Genomic DNA, 13,641 nt, shown 5'->3' on the forward strand with positions numbered 1-13,641 from the left:
GTTCTCACAAACTTGTGAACAAACTTATGATGAATTGTGCCTTTGTCCTTCTCTTTATAGGTAAAGTTCGATCCATGCAAGGAGGCCCAGCTTAATGTAGAACTCGAGCTCTGATAACGAGTTGACTGAGAGTGTTACTCGCGCTCCTTCCAATCATCACTGGAGTTGTTAACTCATTCTCTCTCCAAACAACATTTGAGACTAAATCGTTCTAACTCAACCTATAACTGCCACCTCGTCCTGTAGTCAAACTGAAAAAGACTCCACGTAGATGAAGCTCCAACTCTACACATGTAATCTTGATGATTATTCCAGTAAACTGGAAATAACTCATCATAACTGAAGCTTAACTCATGAGCTCGTACTCATGCTAAGAGAAAGACAAACCCGTGGTCTTTATGGCTAAGGCACAAGCCAAAATACTTTCCACACTACATTTTCAACAGTCAACAATTCAAGGAAGAATACCACCCTCTATGTGTGTTGTAGATTGTAATAACAAGCACATTTTAGAACAGAAGGAATTTACTTACAATTCTTATTAGTTGCTTAAGTAAACTAAGTTTGAGACTATTTTGTAGTGATTTAATTTTTTATTATAAAGATACATTCTCTCATTTCCATTATTGGCGTGTTGTTGACTGGCAAGGAGAACTATCTAGAGTTGTCCAAAATAATCAAACACACTCTAATCCTTAATGATCTGTGGGATGGTGTCTATGAAGGAAAGCTTGAGAATGGTAAAGGATAGGAAGACAATGGACCTAACAAGCCGACTTCAGACAAGGAGCTAAACATATAGAGAAACAAAGACAAGAAAACATATGCCCTAACTGCCACAACAGTATGCAAAGATGAGAGATGCCATATTGTTTCCATTAAACATTCTTAAGGTGTTGTAAAGAAATTGAAGTACTTATATGACACACACTCAAAATTGGAACTCGCACAACTACTAGTGAAGTTCTTCAACCCAGAGTTGAAGGATGATGATCCCATTACTATAGCCTCTAAGCTTAAAGCCATCATGCACGACATAGATGCCAATGGACTGAAGATAGACAGTCCTCTATAGCCTTCATCAAGGCCCTCTATCCCACATACTCCCACTACCTTGAATCCCTAAAAGCTAGTGGCCAAATTTGTTGAAGAATGTAACTAGTGTCAGTCTTCATAGTTGTATTTGAGTCACGATGTAATGTATTTGTCAAAAGAAACAAAAAGAAATTTTATTGTAAAATAAAACTTATTTTTGAAGCATGGGTTTCATGCTCTTTATTTATTTTTTAGGTCATAACCTCCATTGAAGGCTCCTAGGTCTTGTCTTGAGTCATAAGAGTCATTGTCACATTTATTCGACCCTTCTTGGGCTTTTGTATCATGTAAAGAAAATTGTTTTTGAGTCAAAATAGTCATTTGACACCTCCTCACCAAGATGGCTCTACCTTGAAGAAGTCAGCCCAAATTGGGGCTATTCAACCCTGTGGAAGCAGTATAAATAGAAGAGGAACTCGACCTATTTCGTATCCATCATCCACAAGTTTGATTTGCAGTAAAATATTAAGAAAAAGGAGAGCATAGTCAAGGAGAAGGAACAAAAATCAAAAGAAGACAAAATCAAAGTTTTTTTGGGCATCTCTCTCTCACATGTGATAATTTTTCTAGAGTTTATGGGCAAGTTGCAAGGGCCAAAATTTCTGCAGTAACTGCAAGTCCAAAGCTTTGAGTTGCAGGGGCCGAAATTCTAGATTGAAGCAATTTTGAAGGAAGTTACTCTTGTTGACTTTGACAGAATCTATCTACTTGAAAGGAGGGTTGACTTAGTGATTCGAGGATGTCTTTATCTAGGTATAAAGGTCTTGGATTGTCTCACTTTGACTTGGTTCAATAATTGAAAAAGAGTTTCACTGGTTTTGCCCTAGCTGAGTGCTACATCTTGTGTCTTTTGTTCTTGTGATCTTCATACATTTTGATTTGGTAATTGCTTGATGAAAGACAACATAATAAAGAAGTAAAGAATCCAACACATATCACAAGTAATTATCAAGTAAACACGAATCAAAACCCTAATAACTACATGGATTGATTTCTCAACAAAATTAAGTCCATCTCATTTCACTATGGTGGAGAAATTCCAGAACGTGAAAAGGCTTTTGGAAAGAAGACAACTCAACCTACTGGAGAAACTGTGTGCCTTGCTCAAAAAAAGAAGAATCAATCACAAGATTCTTCTAGAGGAGATGGGAATAAAAGGAGGCATGAAAGAAAGAATTTCAGAGGCAAAGGGTAGTCATGATCAAGGTGAGAGATCTGATATTCATTGTGACCATTGCGACAAAAATGGACATGAAGAAAACACAACCAGAATCCCCCAGGAGAAGATCAGAGACGAGCAATATCAGAAAAAAGACAAACGTACATCAAATATGGCAAAAGGAAAAGCACCTAAATCATCTCATTACAATGTTGCACATTGCAATATTGGGGTAGCTAAAGATTTATTTCACACTTCACTTGCTTATTGGAGAGATACATGGCAACTTGACACAAGTGCAACATGCCACATGACATTCCAGAGAGGCTTCTTTGAAGATCTTAGTGACAATGTAAATACTATAGTTTATTTTGCAGAGAAATTAGGTATGAAACCTTCGAGAATTGGCACCATCAAGCTTAAATTGATTGGAGTCCTAGATTTTCTTTTGCATGATATGCTCTATCTTCCAAAGTTGCAAAGGATCTTGATGTCCCTTGTGTACATTAAACAGTAAGGCCACTCCATTCAAATCTCCAGTGGAAGAGTTGAAATAAGGAAGAGCTCAAACAACAAGGTTGTAATTGCAGCGACTTGCTAAAGTTGAAAGGGGCATCTGCTCATGTACAAAATTTTGCATACTTCTCTCACCACGATGAAGATACATTGCCATCTAGTCTTCTATGGAAATCTATATTTTGACACATTAATTATGACAAACATTATTTCTTGGAAAATAATAGTGTTTCTAGTTTGACTACCATTCCTAAGAGATTGAAACAATGTGATACTTTTATTCTTGAAAAACATAGTAAACAACCCTACAATCATTCCACTTCTAGAGCATGTAGAAAAATTGGACTAATAAATCTAAATTGTGTGGCCCTATGCTTGTTCCATCTTCTACTGGAAATAAATACGTCTTTTATTGATGGTTATACCATGATGTGTTGGGTGTACTTACTAAAACATAAATCACAAGCTTTTGAAACTTTTAAAATCTTTCATGTATGGATCTAAAATGAGGTACAATCATATATGGGATCTCTTTGCACTGATAATGGAAAAGAATATATATCTAATGAATTTGAAAAGTATCTACGGCAACATGAGATCCAACATCAAACCACAATTCCATACAATCGTCAACAGAATGGTGTAGCTAAAAGAAAGAACAAGACCCTCTTAAATATAGTTCATTCAATCATGTTTTTTAAAATGTAAAATTGATGTTTTATGGTTGCATTCCCTCAATGAGACATCTCAAGGTCTTTCATTCCACTTGTTATGCCTTGATTCCTAAGGAGCAAAGACAACCTTGAGGCAACGAGTTGAAACTACACATGCCTACGATACCCATATACCACCAAGGCATATCATCTTTACGACAAGGTAAACAAGAAGTTCACTCTTTCCAGAGATGTAATTTTTCTTGAATATTCAAAAATGGACAAATATGTTGAGTGGAAGCTTGATCATCTGGATAGATTCTCTCATGTAAAGACATCACAAATTTCATGATGAGATCTTAAAGGACAAATCCCTATCTTGGATCAATCTTTGGAATTTTCATTTGAAGCACAATCTACCCGCATGAAGGTCGGGCTACTTCATCAGATCAAGAAGATCCATTGGATGATGTGATTTAGGGGATTCAAAGGTTGAACCTTGATGCAACACCATCTCAATCAGTGGAGCAACTTGGACCACCTCAAAAAACTCAACCAAAGTGGCTCATTAAGACACTTCAAAGTTCAAATTGTTCATCCTGATGAGAAAGGAAAGACATGAACTAGAGGTTCCATTCGACATGATGAAGGTGATGTAATTAATTCAAATTCATGTTATGTATATGATATCGATGTTTCATATTATTGTGAACTGAATTTATCTACTGCCTTTGAACCAACTTCCTTTCAAAAAGCATTTCCAACATTTCTTAATGTTACATGGAAACAAAGGCAATAAAAGGCACCTACCAAAACATAGAAATGTAGGAGCATTGAACGAAATACTTCATGGAAACAGAGGCAATCAAAGGTGTTGAGAAATCTAGGGGAAGCTAAAATAGAGGATTTCTCTTAACTTGATAACTACTTGTGATATATTTTTACTTTACTTGATTAGCTTCTTCTTTCACTTGATTATTATTAGTGTTCTTTATCATCAAACAACTACCAAACAATAAAATCAAAGAGACAATAGGACACAAGATGTAGGTGATCAGCCAGGGCCAAAACCTCTCCAACTGAGAGGAAAACCCATAAGAATTCTTCTCTTCTTACAGAACTTCAATTGACGAATTTCAAGACCTATGACCCTTGACCAAGACCCTCCAAGACCAAGTCAAACCTTGCTTCCAACAACTTCTGCAATTAAGACTTACCCAGCAGATTCTTTTGGCACTTCGACCTGCCCAACAAATTCTTTTGCAACTTCGACCTGCCCCGCAATTTTTTTTGAAACTTCGACCTGTCCACCAAATTCTTCTGCAACTTCAACCTACCCAACAAGTTCTTCTGCAACTCCAACCTTCCCAGCAAATTCTTCTGCTCAATAAATTCTTCAAATTCTTTTGCCCGCCAAATTATTTTGCCCAACAAATGTAGAAACCCTAACACGAGAAAGAGAGAGAGAGAGGCCCAAAAACTTCAATCTAGTGCTTGAGAAGATCCTTTTCCAACTTCTATCTTGAGAAAATCGAACTTGCTTGAGTGAATCTCCAAATGAGGTCGAGTTCCTTCTTATTTATAGGCTTGTGAGGGGTACAAATTGTAATCTTTAGGCCAACTTATCTCTTCATGTAGGCCGACTTGATCTTTGCACCATGACAAGGTCTTGAAAGGTCTTTTGACTTTATTTTGACTCAAATAAATTTTCTTTACAATATGTAACATGCCCAAATGGGTCTTTAATACATGACAATGACTCAATTGACTTTATGACAAACCTAGAAGCACTCAATGGGTGCTTGAACTAAAAATAAATTTCCCTTGAGCATGAAACCCATGCCTCAAGAATAACAATAATAAATTTATTTTTTTCTTTTCATTAAATACATAAAATCATGATTACATGTCATTATGAAGACCGAACCTAGTTACATATTTCAACACTCCCTCTTAACTAGGGAGGTATTCATAATCCATACAAGGTACTTGGACATTCTCAATCTGAAGAATTCTCATAAGAAGAGTCGGATTGGTAACTCATCTGTTTAGCATCATATCATCCAACATTGTCACATAGCAAGGCCTTGATTAACAACTCTATCTCTCCACAAGATGAAAGCACAATGTTAGCGAAAAAATGATTTATAGACGCCTTCATCATTGTCTTTCAAGGAACATACCCCACCCTGGTGTTCACAGGGTATGTCCTTCCAAGACTATTCATATCTTCGATTCGCATTCCTCAAAGAATATCGGTCCTCTACGACTACTATTATCTTGGATGCCCTACCACATCCTCGAAGAGTATCAGATGCCAAATGCTTACCCAATCTTCCATTCTTTCTTCCAAAGTGAAGACAAGAATGATGTGTCTATTTCTCCCTATCAACTAGGGAGGATATACCCATTCCCATAAAAGGAATGTACCCAAGCTCCCTCTCAACCAGGGACTTGTCCAAACACCCTCTCAACGAGGGACTTGTCCAAGCTCCCTCTTAGCTAGGGACTTGCTTCCAAGTTTCTTCTTAATTGGAAACTTGCTTCCAGGCTCTCTCTTACCTAGGGACCGATTTCCAACAACAGTTATCTCTTCTTAGGTGAAGATCATGAGACCTTCAGCTGCTTGTATAGCTTCTCCATTCGATGTCATTAATTTCATCTTCATCTTTATGGAGCCTTCATCTTATGGGACTTCGTCATAGGGCATCGACCATCCATCACTTTCCTTCACACGTCATGTCAGTTAGGACATTCTTCTCTTCATTGGAAAGTGATCCTCTGATCCACATCTGGCTCTTCTTCATACAACTACCTCTTCTACGTCATGTTTTCTTTGGGATCTTCAATCCAACCACATGAGTGCTTAGTTGTAGGTGACAACCACAACTCCCTTTTCGTAGCCCTATATTAACCCATCCAAATATTATTCAAAATAAAAAAAATGAACATCGCATCAGAAATTACCTTTTGTGATGGCCCTTCATCATGACATCTGTTGTTGCAACATCAGCATCCTACATATATATTGACACATCTCCAAGATATTCAATTGTCAAGGATCTTCTTTCTTTCTGGACTTTCCCAAGGTCTTCATATCTTTCCCATGGAGATATCATGGCCAATTCTTCTAGTCATCGGATGTTTATTGCCTCTTCTAGGTGACCATAATTGCATCTTTCACGATCTCTTCTTTTCTCTATTCACATATTGCTTCCCAGGAACTTCCAATCATAGTTCCTTCACCTTTGTCAACCATCTCATATTTCATATGAGGACATATTATATTGATTTCATCTAGTCAATATGTGAACCATGCCTTCAATGCATCTTTCCAACAAAAGAGAACCCTTTCTTTTGATCATACTCATGAGGTAGAGTATCGATCCCAAATTCCAATTATCTGCAACTATATGATGATATGACCTAACTTATAAAACATATGCATACATACCTCTTTTCTTCTTTTGGTCATCTAGACTTCCTTCAACAGCTTCCTTTCCTTGATTGAGAGTATTTCAACCATCTCAATATGTTGCATTCCTTCGTCATCATACATCATTCTTCCAAATAATGAATCCCATCCAAGGTGGTATTATTAGTGAGACGCTTCTTCCAAGAGATAAACCTTCTAATGAAGATTCCAATGGAGGATCTTGATTATCCTCATCCTACAAATGCTCCTTTCCAATGATGTATGATGAGTTCTACACTAGATGACTTCCTTCTACCTATAAGTACTATTTATGCTTCTAATGAGGTTACCAAGAGCTAATTCCTTCTAATGATGATTACCATAGACTTCTACTTCAGCTATCTTTCAAGCTTTTGATGATGATGTCATGAGCTCTTGCTTCATTCGTATGCTTTTATGATTCCATCTCCTAAAATGATGCATCCTATCATGCTTCTAATGCTTCCTACCATGATAGTTATACAAACATTGAAAAGAACTTGGTGAAGAAGACTGTCTCATTAATAGTATAGATCTTTCACTTATTCCTTCTTTGACTTCTTCTTCTCAGCATCTTCCACTTCTTTGGTTATATGGACTTCCTCCCTTCCTCTTTTGTTGTTGTCCTTCTTGAGCTTGGAACAATCTCTCTTGTAGTGCCCATATTCTTGATAGTCGTAGCATTGAACCTTCGCCATATTCTTCTTCCTTTTCTGAGGACCAAATTTTCCAATCTTTCATTTTCTCTTCGCCATGGCAGCAAATGCTTTTGTTTGCTCATTTGATCCTACATCACTTTTTGCCTTTAGCCTAGTTTCTTCAATTTTGCACAATGACCATAGTTCATTGAACAGGGTAGCCTCTTTCTTTCCATAGATGCTTGATGTAAAGTTGCCCCATTCCTCTGGTAGAACTATAGTTGACATTTCCTTATCAGACATTATTTCTCCCAACTCTTGTAGTTGGTCTCTAATTTCTGACACCCTCATAAAGTATGAGGCTATTCCTTCTTCCTTTGATATCTTCATCTTGTAGAGTTCTTGTCTTAATGATATTACTTCTCCTACAGTACTTACAGAGAACAATTCTACTAGCTTGTCATATATTTCTTTTGATGTCTCCAACTTTGATACATAAGGTATGAGAGGATCCTTGATGGATTCTATGAGAATCCTTTGAGCACTTACTGCCCCTTTCATATACTTTGCTACAGCTTGAGCTTCTTCCTTCAAAGGTTTAGTGATCGTACCCTTAACATGTTCAACGACTTCATTCTCTATGAGGGTCAAATCTGTCCTTTTCTTCCATGCAAGAAAGTTTGATGACCCAACCAATTTGTTGTTTTCCTTGCAAAATGAAGTCATTTTAAAAGATACAGACATATATAAAGATGCTTACTTGTCAAGTGAAGATGCGTTAATATCTTCAACTTGATGCCTTCTTGATTTTGACGATGATAGAAGATGTCTTCTTCATGAAGATGTCTTCCTTCAAAAGTGATCCTTCAACGAGAGCATGATCACCTTGATTCTTTGATGATGATGATTACGCTTCTTCCTGGTTCTCTAGAATGTAGAGACTTTTAGATGCTTCAATGTGTAGTTCTTCTATGAATGAGCTTGGGGTTTGAGGTCTCCTTAGTTACTTCCAGTCACGCTTGTCAAACTTACAACTTCAAATTTCGGCCCTTCTTCCGAATTTCGGATTGTTGTTGCACGACTGCAATTTAGACTTCTTTTGCAGAAACCCTAGTTCATACGTGCGACTAGAAGATAAATGGATTTGTGTCTTTTCTCCTTCACTTGAGATGGAATCTTCTTCTTATTAATTCGGTTTACAAGGGAGACTTCTTTTGCCCCAAAACTTCGGCTCTCTTGGAGTAGCTTATACTTCAAAAAAAATTGTTTCAAGATGATGCCCAAATCTTCGCACGTGTGGAGGAATATAGCCCAAAAACATATCTAAGATGCTTTGTGGCTTTTTCTCTCTTGATTGAACTTCTGAACGCTTCTTAGATGCTTTTCTAGTGCTTCGGCCCTTGAGTGGCCTTCTTTAAGTTGCCTTTCCTTGTCTTGTCACCTTAACTCCAATACCATGTTGAGAAATCTAGGGGCAGCTAGAGTAGAGGATTTCTCTTAACTTGATAACTGCTTGTGATATATTTTTACTTTACTTGATTAGCTTCTTATTTCACTTGATTATTATTAGTGTTCTTTATCATCAAACAACTACCAAACAATAAAATCAATGAGACAATAGGACACAAGATGTAGGCGATCAGCCAGGGCCAAAACCTCTCCAACTGAGAGGAAAACCCACAAGAATTCTTCTCTTCTTATAGAACTTCAATTGACGAATTCCAAGACCTATGACCCTTGACCAAGACCCTCCAAGACCAAGTCAAACCTTGCTTCCAGCAACTTCTGCAATTTCGACTTACCCAGCAGATTCTTCCAACACTTCGACCTTCCCAGCAAATTCTTCTACAACTTCGACTTGCCCAACAAATTCTTCTGCAACTTCCACCTTCCCGGCAAATTCTTCAAGTTCTTTTGCCCAGCGAATTCTTTAGCCCAACAAATTCTTCTGCCCAGCAAATGTAGAAACCCTAACACGCGAGAGAGAGAGAGAGATAGGCCCAAAATATTCAATCTAGTTCTTCTCCTTCTTTTTCAACCTTTTTCAGCTTCTATCTTAAGAAGATCAAACTTGCTTGAGTGAGTCTCCAAATGAGGTGAGTTCCTTCTTATTTATAGGCGGCTTGTGAAGGGTACGAATTGTTATCTTTAGGCCGACCTATCTCTTCATGTAGGTCGACTTGATCTTTGCACCATGACGAGGTCTTGAAGGGTCTTTCGTCTCTATTTTGACTCAAATAAATTTTCTTTACAATATTTAACATGCCCAAATGGGTCTTCAATACATGACAATGACTCAAATGACTTTATGACAAACCTAGAAGCACTCAATGGGTGCTTGACCTAAAAATAAATTTCCCTTATAACAATAATAAATTTATTTTTTTCTTTTCATTAAGTACATAAACATAAAATCATGATTACATGTCATTATTAAGACCGAACCTAGTTACATATTTCAACAAAAGGTACCTACCAAAACATAGAACTATGGTAGTCTTGATTTTTCATGATTTCCTAGACTAATAATTACTTTTAATAATTTCTTCATTAGTTTAACTTGTGTCACATTCATCATTCATCAATTATACATAGAACATCTTCAACAGTAAAACAATAATGACAATAGGATCATGAAGAGACAGCCAAACACGAGACACAAGATTTATCCGGAAAAACCTAAGCAAGGAAAAACCCAGCAACCCTTTCTAATGGAAATTGCCCATTTGAACAAGAGATACAATCTACTCTTCCAATCAAAAAACAAATTCAAACTGACCACAAACATACCCAAGTCAAACCTAATCAACCAAAGATAACTTTGGCCTCCTGAACAACTGAGAAATTTCAGCCTCTTGAAATTTCGGCCTCCTTCACCTTTCTCAGAATTCAGATTGCTGCCCAAAAACATACTCGGTTTGTTGCCTCAGAAGAATCTTGGTCTGTTACCTCATAATTCCTCTTTCTAAAACTCCCACGTGTGAACAGATGATGAATATATGTGATCTAAATTGCTTGCTTGAGGAGAAGGACGAATGCCCTTTGATGTGATCTTCATCAACCACATCCACAAGTTAGTAACATACAACATATTAAGTCTCATGATTCATCAATCTTAAAGTTTCAAGCTTTCAAAATTCAATATATAACATTTATCATAATTGATCACCAAAGTTGTACTTGTAAGCTAAGTGTAACCATTACAACAAAGAATATCTAACATGAAATGAAATGAAATAACTTTCAACTTTCACGAAGCATCATATTCATAATTCATTACCAATGAGTTATAATTGCCAACTTCAAACTTCAAACTTAAATTGTCATATATTGTTTACAAAAAATATCATAATAAATATGAAAGAGTCAACAGTTATTAAAACTACTAGAAACTAGAAAAGACAAGTAAATCTATTATCTACAGCTTCCTCTTGCCACGAGAAATGTCTAATTTTTTAGCAGCTCGTGGTGGTCTTCTAGGAGTCTCCTCCCGCACAGTCGCACGACTAGAACTAGAAGGCACATGCCCTCCACATGAGAATGTAGATGGAGGCGACGGCAGCAAAGGAAAAAGATGTTGGAACTCAAGCACTGGCAATGCTACTGGATAGTGGGGGTGGCATGGTTGTTGTTGCTTCATCATTATCTCTCATAATTTTTGCTTCCAATTCTTCAAGATGTATAGTGTCATCCTCCAAATTATCGTCCTTTGGGTGGTTGTCCCAAATTTTATATGTTGGATACTCATAAGCCCGATCACAATAATGACTAAACAACCTCAAGTTGTAGTGCACATAAACCAAGCTTTCTGCCCCATTTTCATTGAGTCTATTTCTTCTCACATTATGTATGAAGTTGTAGGTGCCCCAACACCTCACTGCAGAAGAAGTATTTACAACCTATGGGAGAACTTTTTTTGCCAATTTTGGCAAAAGTCCCATGCCGCCATATGCTTCCTACCATGTGAGAGAGCATCAAATCTGCCTCTATCTTCCATTGCATGCAAAGAACCAAACAAACCAGTGCAACTAAAGTATCTGCCTAATTCAAGATGCAGATTAGCACACTCCTTGTTAGATACCAACTTGTCTAATGCTTCTATATATCCTTTAGATACCTCTGGATTTGTATGAGGTTTGATCCTAACTGCACTCCCACGTGCAGGTTGGCCCAACCAAGATGGAGAGTAGTATTTTGACATAAGGATATATGCCAAAGGCATGTAGTGGAACATAAAGTTTACCCCACTGTGTACACACACAATTGTGAATCAGTGTATACAAGTTGGGATCATCTTCCTGAACAATATCTTTATTTGCCCCAACATGGTATCCATCTACTCATACACCTGCCCAATCACTGGTTTATCTGTATCTGCAAAACAAATCATGCTATAAATGGGCTTGGTGAATTGCAATACTTGCCTCACACGTGCCCAAAAGCATCCATCAAGAGCAGTCTCCTCCACCTATTCAAAACCTTGCCTGTCAACTACATTTGTAGCCTTTTCCTTTAATACCTGTCAGTGTGGACTTGATACCATGCTAGCTAATGACTCTCTTACCTTCAAAAGGCCCCTGAAGGTGAGGTAATAGCTAGCAAATCTAGTCTTCCCAATCTTAAACAGCTCCAATCTTGAGTGACTGCGGAAAAGCCCATGGGTATTGCTATGATTTGTAATAACTTTTATCATTTGTTTGCCTCTCTTGTACAAATCACCAATCCATTTGTATTGTTGGTTTTTGTTCTTAATAATATCATGCATCAAAAAGTTCATTGTGTGAACCAAACACCCAGACCAAAATATGTTGGGGTATTTATCCTCAATAATTGCTCTTGTTGCCTTACAATTAGCAGCATTATCAAGCCTAGAAACATATTTCCACAATGGGGTTTGGTCTTGTTTAGTTTTTGGGGCCTCATCATGTCCACTCTCTTCCTCCTCACCAAGGTACTCCTCTCTAGGGTTTTCATCAAATCCATTATAACCCACTTCTTCATCCTCTTCTTCATCATGATCAACCCTCCTTCTACTCTCCAACACCATAATAACCAAAAAAGGAACCAACAAGAAGAAAATGCCAAGCCAAATAGCCATGATGTTTGAACTTTGAGGTTTTGAGTCTACAAAAAAAAATAGAGGAATGGCAATTGGAAATAGAGAATTTTTTTTTTTATTTAGCAATGAACATAAAAAAACAAAAATGCTAGATTAGAGTGCAGAGCCTACCTCTTTGGCCTTCAATCCCAAGCTCCAATCTCCCTTGCAAGCTCCTCAAGCTCCTCTCTCTTGCTCTCTCCAAGCTCCTCTCTCTTGCTCTCTCCAAGCTCCAAACTCTCTCTTGCTCTCTCCAATGGGTGAATAATGGGAGGGGAGAGGGTCTTTTTATCCTTTTCCCCCTCCCCTTCCCTCCCTTTCCTCTTCGTTGCCTCCCTCTCTCTTGGTCGCATGGCATTTTTCGACGCCGACGGGAGCGTTTTTTAAGAGGGGGAGCAGTCGGGAGTGATCGCTCCCCGACCGCTCCCCCTCTTAAAAAATCACTCCCGGAGTGAAGGGGAGCGATCAAGGAGCGATTGCTCTGGACCGCTCCCCTAATCGCTCCCTCAAAACCAAGGAGCGAAATTTTTTTTAAAGGGAACGCGCTCCCGAGCAGAGCGCGAATTGGGAGCAAATTCATGGGGGGGGCAACTCCCCCGCAACTCTGGTTGGGAACTTGCCTTATATTTATCAATACTTCCATCTACTGCATGTTTAATCTTGTAGAGCCACTTGGAAGTTACCACAAATTTGTCTTCAAGCCTAGGAACAATCTCCCAAACTCCATTCTTCGTTATTGATTGATATTCTTCATTCATGGCAACTTTCCATTCTTGATGTTTGACAGGCTCTTCAAAGGTGGATGGTTCTACTTCTATTAACTTTGTCATAAAGGTTGCATACCCTGAATATCTTTTCGACTTCTTCCTTTCCTTGAACGTACCTTTGGTTGCTCCATGTCCTGCTGCATCTAAAAGAGTAAACTAAGATGGTCTAAAGCTTTCAGCCTCTCTAGGTACCATTAGGCTTACTCGCTAACCATCAACCCAGGGAACTAGGTGCGTAATGCAAGGTCAGAGCTCTATGAC

The 13,641-nt window shown here is 38.0% G+C and overlaps 1 protein-coding gene across 3 annotated transcripts in view; it reads right to left on the bottom strand.

Moving 5' to 3' along the window:
- The window catches only part of LOC149225591 (uncharacterized), a 96,660-nt gene that overhangs the window by 52,399 nt on the left and 30,620 nt on the right, over positions 1 to 13,641 (bottom strand). Inside the window, exon 1 of one of the 3 annotated variants that reach the window (XM_089377180.1) lies at positions 10,306 to 10,529. The exons of the other annotated variants lie outside the window; for them this stretch is intronic. The gene's annotated coding sequence lies outside the window, so the exon portion shown is untranslated. Of the gene's footprint in view, positions 1 to 10,305; positions 10,530 to 13,641 lie in introns of those variants that run through there. 3 annotated transcript variants of the gene reach the window in all.

The sequence above is a fragment of the Pinus tabuliformis genome, chromosome J (genome assembly GCF_031772625.1).
Source record: "Pinus tabuliformis cultivar Carrire ecotype Pingquan chromosome J, CPIR1, whole genome shotgun sequence".
Taxonomy (NCBI): domain Eukaryota; kingdom Viridiplantae; phylum Streptophyta; class Pinopsida; order Pinales; family Pinaceae; genus Pinus; species Pinus tabuliformis.